Source organism: Aythya ferina (assembly GCF_964211825.1).
Source record: "Aythya ferina genome assembly, chromosome: 12".
NCBI classification, from domain to species: Eukaryota; Metazoa; Chordata; class Aves; order Anseriformes; family Anatidae; genus Aythya; species Aythya ferina.
Genome location: NC_140308.1, coordinates 8,795,113 through 8,809,583, shown reverse-complemented (window position 1 = coordinate 8,809,583; position 14,471 = coordinate 8,795,113). Strand labels below are relative to the sequence as shown.

The 14,471-nt window shown below is 39.9% G+C and overlaps 1 protein-coding gene and 1 long non-coding RNA gene across 11 annotated transcripts in view; one reads left to right on the top strand and one right to left on the bottom strand.

The window, feature by feature from the left end:
* The window catches only part of CDH11 (cadherin 11), a 464,760-nt gene that overhangs the window by 295,576 nt on the left and 154,713 nt on the right, over positions 1–14,471 (top strand). The window lies entirely within an intron of this gene.
* LOC311443520 lies at positions 1,411–3,771 on the bottom strand. The gene is made up of 3 exons (XR_014697310.1): positions 3,672–3,771; positions 2,859–2,991; positions 1,411–1,614 (listed from the first exon to the last, which is right to left on the bottom strand). It is a non-coding gene; the product is annotated as an uncharacterized lncRNA (long non-coding RNA).

Here is a 14,471-nt window from a genome sequence, read left to right as displayed (position 1 = left end):
AGTAGTGGTCCTTAGTTGCAGCAGTTCTACCTAGAACATCTCCTGTCACAGGGAGTGGTTTCAAACCCACACAAAAACCCCTGCTATAAATTGTTAGCAGAAGAAGCTCAGACACATAGGAACAAACACGGACTCTCAGCTACAGCCGTGTAAGCAAGAAGCATTATTTCTGTTACTGAAAGCAGTAATGGTCTTCATCCTTTCCTTGCTTAGTCTTCTAGGGAGAGATGGCATTTAACCAGCCTGTTACAAATGCCCTGTTTTTAGTGATGATGAGGTCGGCAATAACGCTCCTGATCTAATCATCATTTATTTAAGTGCTAAAGGACACCTCTGACAGCCTCGCGTTGTTCCTTAGGGTGGGTGACATCCACAGGCCGGCTGAGGCTGCTGCCCAGCCCTGCCTTCCTGCAGGCTGCTCACCTGTTCCACAGGCAGCTGTAAGCAGGCTTGCTTGTAACAACAGGAAAACCTAGAAAACCTGCAGAACTGACACAGGGAAGTCCAGAGGAGAAGCTGTAGACATGACTACTAATTTTCTCAGTGGGATTGCTTGTTATCTTTATGCCTGAATGTGAGAATATTTTATTCCAGGCCATTAGCCACAAAGACAGATAAGAGATTTGGAGTAATCTATAAGAAAGTGACATAGGTCACAGTGTGTTCAGAGTGTGTAGCCTGGACCATCTGTATTATTTATCTCCCTTCCCTTATTTATTTATTTATTTATCTTTAGATCACCTCTGGCTTTTTGTGCATTTATGTGTATTTTTGAGTTGCACAGTGTTGCTCAGAAAAAAGGATCGGTCCTTATCCTGGAGATCTAAGGGGCAATAAAAAGGTTTCTATGATATCATTCCCACCACTGGTGGGAGATCATCCTTGGTTACTCAGGAAGTCCCCTCCAGTCCTGTTTTCTTTCCATTTTGAAAAAGATAAATAGGAGAAGTTTTATACACCATAGCTAAAGGAATGAGAAATAGTGAAGCAAAAGGAATTGGCCTGCTGCAGCCAGTCCCGAGCAGCTTGCTCTGCATTTCACAGTGTATGTAATCATGAATTGATTCAGACTTGCCGACTTCTCTGGAGTTCTATTCATTTCACAAAATTTTGGATCTCATTCTTCGGGAAAAGACAAGTGCAATGGTCCATGGGCTGCCCGACATGAAGGCAGTCAGCTGGCAGCACTGGCTGCCGGGGCAGGACAGCCGCCTGCAGGCAGCGGTGGGGTGGTGGGGGGCCTCCTGGCTGAGGTGGGTGCTCAGTGGAGGATCTCTGCTCTCTGCAGCCACGAGGACCTTTCCAATCGTGTTACGCTCAGATGTTCTCATGCTGTGTTCTCTTAAGCTAATATACATCCTAATTTACATACCATTACCCATGCTTTTCTTTACCCAGTCATCCCATTCACCTGGCCACTTGGAAATTTCACCAGACATTATGCGTTAGAGGTTATTATGTTAATAATATCCCCAGCTTTCACATTGCTTCTGAGTTCAGATTTAGAACAACAGCTCCTCTGTACCGCCGCGCACCCTCCTCCGCTCCTCCACCGTACCCAGGAGCGCGCAGCTCTGCGCCGGAGACGATGCAGTGCGCTCGCACAGGAGCTCCCTTCAAAACAAAATCACAACAGTTTTAATCTTATCAGTCTCAAATAGTGGCAGAAGTCTGTGCAAACTCAAGTCGTTGCTGTCTGACAATGTCAGTGAAGAAACACAGTTCGTCTTCATCCAGGCTATCAGTTGTCATAGTGAGCTGCCAGTACACAAAGAGCTGCAGTACCTAGTGCCAGCTCTACAGCTGTAGATGATCCTTAACACACTTTCTTCCCTCAACCCCTCCGGGGAAAAAGCAACCTTTACTTCAGGATGGTGAGGAAAAAACAGCCCAAAACATTCTGTACAATATATCTAAGAAAGCTTCAATGTCCATTTAAGAACACTCTGAAATCTTATTTTGCTGCTTATTTCTTTCTGTCTCAAACCTCTGCAGATTTTGCTGTGATATACGGGCTGGTATGCACAAGCTCTTTAAAAGGCTCGGGCACACTACTGCGATTTTTCTCCACGTCTGTGGATACTTTAATTTTGTAAGCATTACTTCCCTCTCTCCTTGCACTATGACCACCTCCAAAGGTGGTCATTATTTGTGGTACTCAGAAATTAAGAAGTAATGTTTTTGCAGACCACAGTGTGGCTGTTGAGGTTGATGCTTGTGCAGCGCTAATCAGCGACGGTGAACAGAATTGTTTACACATCCTTGGAGGCAACCACTTTAAAAGCCATCAAAAAAGCATCTTTAAAACTTTATACTCAAATGTTTTTGAAAATATTTGCTTTCAGGTGGCATGTAAGCCTAGCCAGGTTTCTCAAGCAAGTTTGCTCTCCGGTTACTGTGACCGCATGCACAGCTCAGGCTGTTGTCTGTGGGAATGGCCAATGCCATTAATTGGCACGTGCTGTTTCCAAACCAGGCATGCAGATGTGCTTACTTTCATGCAGAGAATGCAGTGCTAAGTCCATTTCAAATCTTCTATGATGGGATACTTTCTCTGCCCTCTTTTCTTACCAAAAGAGCCCAGGAGGAGATCCTGAGATTGAATTATTCATCAAGAACTGGAGTAGGGGGCTAAGTCAAACCCAGAGCATAAACGAGCTGGAGCCGCGTTTAAAAGAATGGTTTGCCTGAGACTTGGTTTAAACAGTGATCTGGTAAAATCAGCATGTTTTGACCCAGAGTAAAAATTAGCTCCATAGGTCCATAACAAAAAACAAACCAAAAAGGCTGTGACTGATGGGTGTAGCTTAATTAGAAGGTGATGAGTCCCCGATAAAGTTGTTATAATTTGAACTAACCTTTCGTCTTCCATCAGCAGAGCTGCAAGTGTCCATGTTCTTTAAAATAGAATAATAATGCTTTGTAACTTGGACAGGTTTTAAATTAAAAATCTTCCCGTTAGAAGAAAAAGGACAGCTGCTTGGATTTGTCCTAAAAAATCATAAAATAAAAGTAGCACAATGTCTGCTTAGGTACTTTACAAAACAGCGGCTTTTACAAGAGCTTTTGATTATTTTTTTTTAGTACCTTCTTATGTGGTATTTTTGAAAATAGAAGATCAGAATACAAGAGCTAGAATGAGACTAGGTGGAGCTGAAAGACGAGAAAGAGGAACAACAGGGAACTGCAGGGACTGAAGAAGGGAGGATAAATGAAACAGCATGGAGATGAGGAAAACAAGAGCCAGGGAGGGGGTGGAGGCATTGGAGAGAGCTGAGGGGAACAGAAGAGCAAGAAGAAACTTTAGCCTTTCTGATCTGTAAGACTGTCTGTATTTTGCATTAGCTGTCAAATATAGATGGCAGCACACATTCCACAAGACAGGGGAAAATAAAGGAGGCCAGAAAAAACAAATGCTGTGAATACATCTTTGGGTTATTCTAAAAAGCACAAAAGGCTTTCAAGTTACTGGTCTTTTGATTTATTATGATGCTACCAGGATCGAATGGTGTCTGCGGAGCTCTACATTTCAGATTTATGAATCTGTGCAGTAAACATGATTTCAATTATCTTTGACAAACGTTTTGATTTAATTCACAGGGAAAGCTGCTTTCATAAGGAAAGCAATGTTTGCCCCGTTGTCCCAGATAGTCGTAATCTGACCCACTTACCTGGTTGTTGCCCCTGTGGCTGGATTTGCATCCTCTCCCTTTTATTCTTGTTCATCTGGAAAAGCTGCCCCACGCCGCATCAGAGCTGGCTGTGTTTGCTTGTCAGACAACATTTCCCGGGTGGAAATTGCTTGCGGGGCGTAGGATCTTTAGTATAGATGCTAATTAAATGTAATGTACTAGTGTTACTTTTATTCATATTAACATGAGGATTTTTGCCCAGCTCCAATTAATGTTAATGTTAGGAAAAAGGGAGAAAAAGGCATTTTTGACAAGCTAAAGAAAATTCTGTTCAAATGTCTTTGTGTTTCCTCTACTCATTATGTGTTGATATAAATGTAAATGTCTATGAGAAATGTGGAAAGGAAAATGTAAGGCAATACACACTTATTTTTGGCTGGGAATAGCAGTACTTATGAGTCAATTTTGGCTTTCTAGCCAAAAAGACTTGGCAACTATGGTACTGACAGCATTTGGACATACTTTTATACATTTGCTGTTAGGGGCTGATCCTGCAGAATCCTGTAGTCTCAATGTATGGTAAAGTAAATGTAGTGTAGGATTGAATGGGGAAGGCAATAACTCACAAAAAGCACGCAGCATGACCTGTTGCTTACCAGCTTTCTCACAGGTGAGGGTACTTGATTCCAGTACATGCCTGCTTCTCTACGGGGCTTTCTCTTTTTTTCTCAGTTATACAGGTTGCAGTTCAAAATTAGTGGAAAAAAAAATAAATCTGAATTTCTGGCGAAATTTCTCATCTTTCAAAAATCACTTTATTTGTCTTTCAGATAGATAGTGTCAGACCATAGGAGGAAGGAGGATTTGTTATTTCAGAGCACATTCCCTCAGTGAATGAGAGTAGACTTTGTGTTCTCATAATTTTCCAAAATGAAATCCTCATCGTGAAACCCAGCCTCTTTTGTCTTTGCCAAAGTAATACAGGTGGGATTATGTGAAATTAGCACTTAGGACTTTATCTGCCATTTTTGGAATGAAATTGGGTTTTCAAACAGGGGGAGAATGTGTTGATGACTGAGGCGGATGTCTGTGTTGCTGCGTGTCAGCAGAGCAGAGAAAAATGCGTTGTGGTGAATCTGGGGAGGGAGGGAAAAGGGAAAAAGAAAAAGAGAAAAAGAGAAAAAAAAAAAAAAAAGGAAAAAGACAAGTTTTACCTGAAAATGGCTAAGTAAAAAGTAACACAAGGTTGGGTTACAAAGGAAAATTGTATCTGGTCCTTCTTTTCTGAGGATGGCTCTCTGTATTCTCAGAGCAATCAGCATGCTCTCACAGCGTACAGAGGCTGGGTTTTAGCTTGGGGCACTTCTCATTTCATGGTAGCCTGGTAATCCTCCCTTCTTCTGGGTCTGCAGCTTCTTTAACTTTCACAGCTCTCAACTCAATGCTGTGGATCTCCCGGTCCTCCAGTTCTGTGGAGAGTGCGGAGGGAGGCAAAAGATGAAGTCTGCTGACCGCTTAGGCTGTGTGGGCACCGCTAGGGGTGCTGAATGAGCCGTGCTCTTTGCAGATTGTTCCAAGCCTGTCTCCCCAGCCAGGGCTCTGCTGGGTGAGTGACAGCAGGCTTTGCTCTCAGGCAGGCTCTTTGGTAATTCAGATCCCTGTTGGTGGGGAAGAACAACTGGAGTTGAGGCCCACGTGTGTCCTGCCTAGAGGGACGTGATGGAGGAGTGTGGCCAGGTTCCACCCAGGGGGAGCTTACACAGTGCTCTCCTTGGCACTTGAAGGCATCTCATTTGCTTTTGGGCACAAAGATTCTGGTGAACGGTTCGGTCAAGTACCGTGTACGCCCTTGTAAGTTAGAAGCAGTTTCATGGGGTATACAGTAATATCTCTTAAACATAAGTTTGTGTAGTACACTGTGTACAGATGTACAGTGCTTCTTACTCTGACTCCAAGTGCTTAGCTCCGTGAGAGTTTCTTCTGTGCTAGCTCTTGATAAAGGTCAGATTAATTGAAAAAATGAAATGCTTTCTCTTGAGTATTACAAGGTGAATGTAATTCACAGTGGGAACATAGTTTCGATTGAAGAATTGTCTTTTGATTTTGTTTTTCCCTGAAAGAAAACTCACCCAACTGTCATATAACCTCTAGGGGTGAATATTCATCAGCTGTAAAATATAAATTGCTATTTTCCTGTATCACTGGCAAAATATTCCTGTCTTCCACCTCTGTTCCCAGTAAACATTCTGGCTGGCAGTATAAATAAAATACAAATGAGTCTTGCTTTGGAAATCGGGTTCTACAGGAGCAGAGTGGAATTTAGTCAGCCATTCCCTTTGTGTTAGCTTGCACCCTGTTCGTTCGTGCAGCATCACGGTGAGTGTGGAGTGCTGAAGCTCCAAACAAGGGCTCGGTCCCTCATCCACAGGTTGAGTAGCTGAATGGCAAGGATGGTAACAGGAGCAGAAGGATTTTTGTTAAGACAGACAAGGGCAAAGAAAAGGAAGGGCGAGGGTGCAAACCTAAGAGAAGGAAATGTCTTCTCTATCACAGACTTCCCACTGCAAATCTCTCAAGTTCCTTTGTCTCTCAGTTTCAGCTTCTGAGTTGTAAAACAACAGTATTAGAATTTCCCTGTCTTACCCTGATGAACAGGAAGATAAATACATTTCAAAACTGCAATGCAGGTGCAAGCAGTGGAATTTGTAGATGGAGTCTGTAGCTAGAAAAACCAACAACAAAAACCACATTATCATTTAAAATAACCTGTGTAGCATTTGATGGAGGAACTCCATACATTCATTATGACTGTGGAAGTCTTTCTGTCAAACATTGCTATCGATTTAGTTCGTAAGTGGTCAGTCTTCTTCCAGATGCCAAAAAAATCTCTGTGGTTCTCCTCACCTTAAAAAGTATGTATTTCTTGTTAGAACATCATAAAGTGGTCATCAGGCTCCAGCAGTACTGACATTGCTGGAAAATCTTCTGTTTTCTGCCCTGCTAATAAATTAAAATGTGGATTGAAGAAATGCATACTGGGTGTGCAGCAAGCAAGGGAAAGAATAATATCTAGTGTAGAACAATACTGGATGGGGCTTGAGGTTTTTTTGAGAGCTGAAATGGCAATTGGGAGCATTCGGGAAGCCAAAGCAAGAATGCAAATGATAGAAAATGAAAATTTTGATAAATGGGAGGAGCTAGGGCACACTGCATAGTGCAGGAACAGCCCAAGACACTGAAATGAAAACAGCAGAAAGCAAATGATAAATGCTAGATCCACCTGCACTGTCTTATTACTTTTCTGTCTCTTTTTCTGTTTTTCTAAATCTTCATCATTGTGACTAAATGTGTAATAGCTTATTGCTTCTGGGTGCAGACTAGTGATTACCAGTGTTTCAAGATGAGTGATTCCTAAATTTCTTTGCATTTTTTTCACTATTACTCTGGCCAAGGCAGATGTATTACTTTGTAATGATCACATTACCCAGAGCAGGCGGATCTTTAAGATGGACGTTTGACTTGAATATTTATAGAGGTAGAAGGCAATATTTACTAATAAAGTTTTTAATGTTAGAATTACAATTTCAGCACTGCTTCACTTCATGGTGGTATTTTTTTTTTGTACATATTTTTCTCTTTTAGAAAGAAAAATCAATTCTCTGAAAAAGTACAGCTGCATTTGTTTACTTTTGCCTTTCAAACAGAGAAAGGATTGGATAGAAAACTGCCTCAGTTCATGTTCTAGTTGCTCAGCTGAGGTGGAAGAGTTAGTGGTTGACAGTACAAATACACAATAGAAAGGAAAAACACTGGAAAGGCTGTTACAAATTTGGCAAAATTCAGAGTAATGTTGAAGTAAGGCTGAGAAAGGACACAAGTTGCTCAGAATTTTGAGGCAACACTGCCAACACTTATGGGAAAAGAAATGTGCTTATGGGCATTGTGTGTGCAGAGCGGATATTCGTGCTCCGTACCTGGGCAGTTTGCAGATGGGGGCTGGTATTCTGGAAAACCTTGAAGGTAGCACACTTAGTGAGCACTTTTATCTCCTAATAACTGCCTCTTCTCTGCAGCAAATATGTGGGCCAGCCACAGAAATTCAGATTGTTCAGAGCATCTTATGATGGCTTTAAATTGTTTCTCTCATAGGCCCTCCCTTTTCGTTTAGTATTGCTGAAAGTGGAAGTAGAGAAGAAAGGCTATAAAAATATTGTCCTTGAATTTACCAGTGAAAGGTGAAATTCAACCAGTTGATACTGAAAGCCCAGGTGAAAACAGGTGGGAGATGTTTAGACTGGTCTTTAAGTGGTGGTTAATACATTCTACCCAGGCTAACTACCTCATAGGTTTCAGAAGGCGTTGCAGCTTAAACTTACTTCAATTAACTTAATAATAATAATAATAGACAGAGCTGACCAGGCTTTATTCACGTCACTTTTAGGATTATGAAAAGAAAAAAAGATTAGAAAAGTGTTTTTGCAGGCAAATTTAACCTTAATATCATGATCAGATGTCTCAGATACAGTATTTCTGCATTATTTGCTTCATGTGCACTTTTATCCATGCACCAGTCAATCCAGCTTCCCCCAGCACTCACAGAGCTGGTATGCTGCGCTACCAGAGACTGACAGGTTTTTGACATGTTGGTTTTTTATCTCCTTGTGGCCAAAATTCCGCCATTACTAATATTTTAATTATTGCAGATAGAGTCAAATATTGGAGAAAACAAAACAAACAAGCCATTGTCCCAGGGCGTTTAAAGCATGAAAGAGGGAAAGCTAGCACTTTGCAGTGCCTCAGGACAAGAGCTGCATGCAGAGTCATTGCAGAGTAGCTGAGTACCTCCAGGAATACTTCAGTCTCACTTTCTCATGGGATGCACGAAGTCTTTTAAAGTCAGCACAGAGAACTCGGTCAGCAGTTTCAGCATTACCGTTTCATGAATATTACTACTGAAGATGAAAATATTCAAGCAGGAGGCTGGTTTTGTGATCACTACTCTGACAAATATCAAACCCTGTGACCAACTTTGATTGATGTTTTGCTAATACTGTCAGAATTAAATGTATAACTAATAAGGAACTGACTTTATTCAGATAGATTTGGGTCTTTTTTAATGGCTGGCCTAGTAAGTGGAAAATACTGTTCGGTGTTTAACATAGACAAATGCGAAATAATCGATGTGTAGGCAATGAACCGAAGTAAAGAGTGTATATACAGTGGAACAGCTATGCAGCATAATGACAAGGAAAGGATTTAAAGGTTATTATAAACAAATCCATGAAGATATTAGCTTGGTCTATGTGCAGGAAAAAAAGCCAACATGAAATGGAGCTGCACAAATGAGCAGAATACAAATGACAACAAGGAATATTAATACAGGACTCTTTTATTGCTTTATTTTAAATAGCACAGTGGATTCCATTTTTAAAGTTGAGTATTGTGGTTATAAACCTGCTTTGTATCTGAACGTTCATATTGGCATTTGGATTTCTAAATCGGGATTCTGTTTTAAACTCTGCTGCACAATATTTGCTCCTATAATTTCTGTTAGCTATCTGTCTTTTAGAGAGCTTCTTCAGTGTACACATCACAGTAATTGTATGTACAAAAGACCAATTACATATTTAGCTGGTTTCTTGAAGGTACATTTGCATTAAGTGGACCCACACAACTGGAATAATTGTTTATACAACTGATGGTTGCACACACTTAAAGAAATCTGAGACTTTTTTTCTTAAAGCTTGCTCAATTACTTTGGCATGGCCTTAACACACAACGTGTGAAAGGTTTTGATATGATTGTTTCAGTTCAGTTAGGTACCTCAGCTAGGTATGTAAGGGAACGTTTGCATCACACATGCATTAGTCACCCCTAGGAGCCAGCTTCAGAGGTATGTGAAAATGCTTTGGGTCAAACTTTTTTTCACTGTCAATTAAAACCTAGTATTTTCCTAGCAGTGTTTTGGCTTATTGGAACATAATAGTAGACATTTGTGACATATGTCACACAACGACTGAGTTTCTTATGATGTGACAAATCAATCTTTTCTGGTTACCGTAATGTCCTCAGAAGCCCTTGATTTGCGAGTGAGGTTCCTTCACTTACCTCTTGCCATGCAGCATCTTACAGAGACAGAAAGCTGCTCTATTTAAACCTGGCAATGCTGTAGAGTACATTAGGTCAGGTATCCACATTAAATCTGAGCATGCCCTAGGGGATAGTTAAAGAACTGCATCATTTTAATAGCTCTTGAGTTTGTTTGTTTGTTTTCTCAGTGGGTAAAATTCAAGCTTTTCTTAGTAGGCAGCCTGTTCCTTTTCTTTTCTTTTCTGCGTGTGGTCATGTTATTTTTGATACAAAGGTCTTTATAACACTAGTGTATTTTTTGTTTGTTTTTTAAACTATATCTGATAATGGCTAAAGTCACAGAAATACCTGTGCACAGTATGTGTGCTTTTTCATGTTCCCCATATGTGGTCTGGTTGAAGCATACAAGTGGTCTTTTCTTTTTCTTTTTTTTTTTTTTTTTGTACTTCACACTCTGCTACAGATGGTATCGTATGATTTGCATAATTTTACTGTCTTCGTATGGATTTTATAGTGTCCTAGGATTAATATATCTGAATGGAAGCTACTTATGTCAAAGATAATGAGTGTTGGACCAAGTACATTTGAATATTTGATTGATATGGTGGGCTTATTTTTATCAAATTCCTGAAGTAACGCTCAGATCATGTTCTTTGTAGAAAAGTACTGTTAGCTGATCTAAATTTAATCTAACAACCTGATATAAGATGGTATGAGAAAAAAATGGCTGAACTACCTCTGTAGATTTGTATGTGGCAGGAGAACTGAATGTGCACTAGAGCTCACGATGTGAGACATGCAAGTTTTCTTTAATTTTTTTCCTAGTGATCCACTATGACTCCTTGCAAATTGTTCCAGTGGTTAACTACAAACCTTTCTTAAGAAATGTGCGCCTTATCTTAATTTTAATTTGAAAATTTCTTGCTATATGTGCTTATTAGAACTGTCCTGTATTAGTGGGTCTGTGTGTGTGTGTTTATGTGCTTATAGACTGGATAAATCAAGCCTTGCCTTTACAGGCTGTGCTCTTGGGTTCATGCTTCATCATCTATGCTTTGTCATCTTTCTTCACAAATTATGGTTAGTAGAACTGGGCTCAGCATATAAGTACCAAGGCCCCCCTACCAAATCTGATGAGCCAAGCACTGAACAATTTGCCGTGTCTTTGGCCTGTGTCACAATTTGGGTACAGCCAGCTTGTTTCCACAGCTAAATTAAACATGTCTTTGAGCCTTTTCTGTATACCTGCAAATGCCTGCTGACATTGCCCAGGCACTGGAAGAGCCTGAAGAGCAGCCTTTGCCTCTCATCCCCTCAAAGAAAAGGAAGATAATCCTGATTCAAGGGGGTAGATATGTGGCAGTTTCACAAGACAATGTGAATAGCCCACTAGCACTTGAAGTAGCTTTTGTTCCACTTCTGCTATTAAAAAGAGAGTTTAACCTACAATATTTAAAAATATATTTATCTTAAAATATATTTAATCTGCACTATGTCTGTAACATAAAATATATTTTATATTTTACCATTATCAAAACTGTAGCTGGCTTTAATGTTCAGAATCTCAAAGGATTTTTAGGCTTGATCATCTGCCAAGCTCTGCATAAATGCATCTAATCTGGATTTCTGCAGAAACTTTAATGATGATTTCAGATATTATCCTCTTACAGAATAAATGTAAGAAAAATATCTTGCTGGAACGAATCATATCTGATTTCTAGATTTCTGCAGTTTATGTGGTTCTAATTTTCAACCTTTATTTTTTATTTATTTACTTGTTTATCTTTATCATCTCTGGAAAGAAGACATTACTTCTCCTGTCCTGCAATCTGGAGTGAACATAGCAGTACAGAGATCATAAAAACGTTGAACCTTTCCCATAAAGCTTAAAAATAAAAGGACCACTCCTATAACCTTAGTCTGAACATGCAGGAATTAATAGGGCTATATAGAGAGTGAAATATTATCTGGTGTCATTAAGTGTGGCTAGATCAAGAGCTGTGCTCATGTGGATTTGTGAGGGATGAGAATAAACAGCAGTTTCTGTGGGTAGATTGGGGAGGTTACAGGTTGGGGCCATCCTAGGTTGATGCAAAGCCAACCTATTTTAAACATATTTATATACATGCATATATATATATTTATATATATGTTAAATTTGGATTGTTTTTCTAGCATATGCAGCTTTAGAGCCAGGCAATAGTGCCTGTAGGAAATGTGGTGGGGTTTTTTTGTGTTCCAAACAGGAGGAGATGGAATGTAGAAACGTTGTAATAAGATGCTGAGGTATGTAAGATTGTGGTGAAGTATAGGAAAATAAATGTTGACGTTTGAGCACAGTCGTGAAATGGCAAATGAAAAACAGTGTAAAAAGTATGGAAAAATACATGTGGGTCTCCCAAATGATGATGCAAATGTTATATTTAATGAGGAAGATGATTAAGAGCTAGTGAAATGAAGCTGGACAGACCAAGAGGAATAGGTAAGAAGGATAAAGTTCTGCTGGAATGGAAGCCTGTGCAGAGTTCAGCAAAAAACAGAGCGTGTGCTGCTCTCTCTAGCAGAAAAGGAAAATGATCTGGTTTTCATAATAGGCAAACAGCTAACCAGGCCATGTTATTTCACTGCAGTGAAATTGTGCTAATTGCGTTGTAGGTAGGCTTGGTTAATCTCTAATGGATGAGATTCTTGGTAACAAATCTCTCATTTACTGTTGGGAATATCAATCCAAACTGCTCCTGACTGACTGATGACTTCTCCATGTCATGTTTATGGTGGTTAAATCTCCTTATGTGGCTAATACATCATAAAGGAGGATGGTTTCTATACCATGAAGTATCCACCCTTTTGTGGATAAATGACATGGAACTGAAAGTCTGGTCCACCTTTAAAAAAACTAAATTGATTTGCTATAGTTTTAGTTAGAAGATATATATTTTTGTTTCTAGCATCTAAAACTGTTAATTGTGTATGTTCAACATAGCATATGCTTGCTTTGTTAATTTTTACACAAGCAAAAAAGTTCAAGAACAGTAAATCACCCTACGTCCTCAGCAGTATATTGAAAGGACCTAGATCCTGAGAAGTTCAGTGCAATCTGAGCTTTTACTCTCCTACATGCTGAGATAATTTACATGTGTCTTTAAGATCACAGTGATTTGGGAGATTAACATTTTTAAGTTCAATTAACACCAAATGTTATCAAAAAACCTTTTGCAAATTGCAATTTGCTATTGCAAATAGCAAGGAAGAAGCTCAGCATTTGGCTTCTTATTTGCAACTCTAACTCAGTGACAAAAAACCATGGGTATTGTGCTCTGCAGAAACTTTATCTCTGAAAACATATGGGAATGGGTAAGCATGTGGGATTTGGGTGAACCTACACTTATTTATGGTAATTGCAGGCTTTCTTTCCTTTTAGCTTCTAATTGGTTCTATGTCCTTCATTCTTCATCAGAGAAAGGTGTGATTCTGCTTCTGCCACCAGTTCATTTTTAGTGTTCTTGAAAGTGTTTTCAGCCAGGTGGGGTGAATTGCGTGCCTGACAGGTCTTGTTCCTACCTGAAAGATGTCCTTTTCTTTATTTTATTCTCATAGGGTAGTTTAAAAGATGTTTAGATCATTTCAGAGCATGTAGAGCATGAGGTGGAGGTTCAAGGGCAGGTGACACCAAACAGCAGAATAATCTCTCAGGGGAATCATTTCCTACCAAAACTGACGGCTGCAAAGGAGGGGTTGCATAAGATGTTATATTTGAAAGGGCAAAATGGAAGAAAGCAAAAAATATATACATCTAGAAATTTAGCAAAGGTGTGATAGGGGGTTAGCACAAAAAGGCGGTTGGGGAAGCACATTTCAGTACCAGGTCAAAAATATTTAGGAAATTCATCGTGCTGAATTACCTGTGTGAACGGGGCATTTATAAGGACAGTGCAGTGATTGGAGGTGGGGAAGAGAGGGCAAGGAAGGGAACGAAGAATCCCATTCTCCTTTGGTTCTCTGCAAAGGGGAAGAAAAGTCTCTGTCACTGTTTTCAGCCAGGGCTGAAGTAATTATCATAGATTCCAAATATCAGAGTTTCAGGGAGCTAAAAGATGCAGGCAAGGGAGGAAGAAAAGAAGAGAAGAGGCAGGTGGGGACAGCTTACAGGCGTTCAGGTCTATGGTACCAGGGATCTTCAGAAGATGGTATGTACATTCTGCTGCTGCTGACAACCACTATATTCTTAGACAAGAAGTATAAAACTTCCTTAAGATGAAACTTTCAGAAGAAACAGAGGTTTAAGTAACCCACATTTTCAGGTTGCTCTGAGTCCATAACTTGGCTTACTTTTCAGTCACGTTCCTACCTTTTACTTTAAGGTTCCTTTATGCTAGTAAAAACTAATGCCTAAATAGCCATAATCTCTTGAATGACACAATTTCAAATACTGATTTTTCCACATCAGCTACAGTTCAAAATAATTTCCCCATGTGTCAGTCTCAAGAGGTTATTTTTAGAAGCTCGTTAGAGAATGGGAGGAGGTTGTTTAAACATGCTATGGGATGCTTATCACAAATTATTTTAGTGGGATGAGCTGCCTTGCTCCCAAATGGGCAGTGTCCCATCACAGGAGCACATTGGGACCTGGGTGTGAAATGGTGGGAAGAATTTCTCTATGACACAGGATCCCACCCTGTAAAGACTTGTACCAAGTGAGTACTCCTTGAGGTAGGAGGATTACTCCTGAGAGTGAAGGTTGCTCATGTA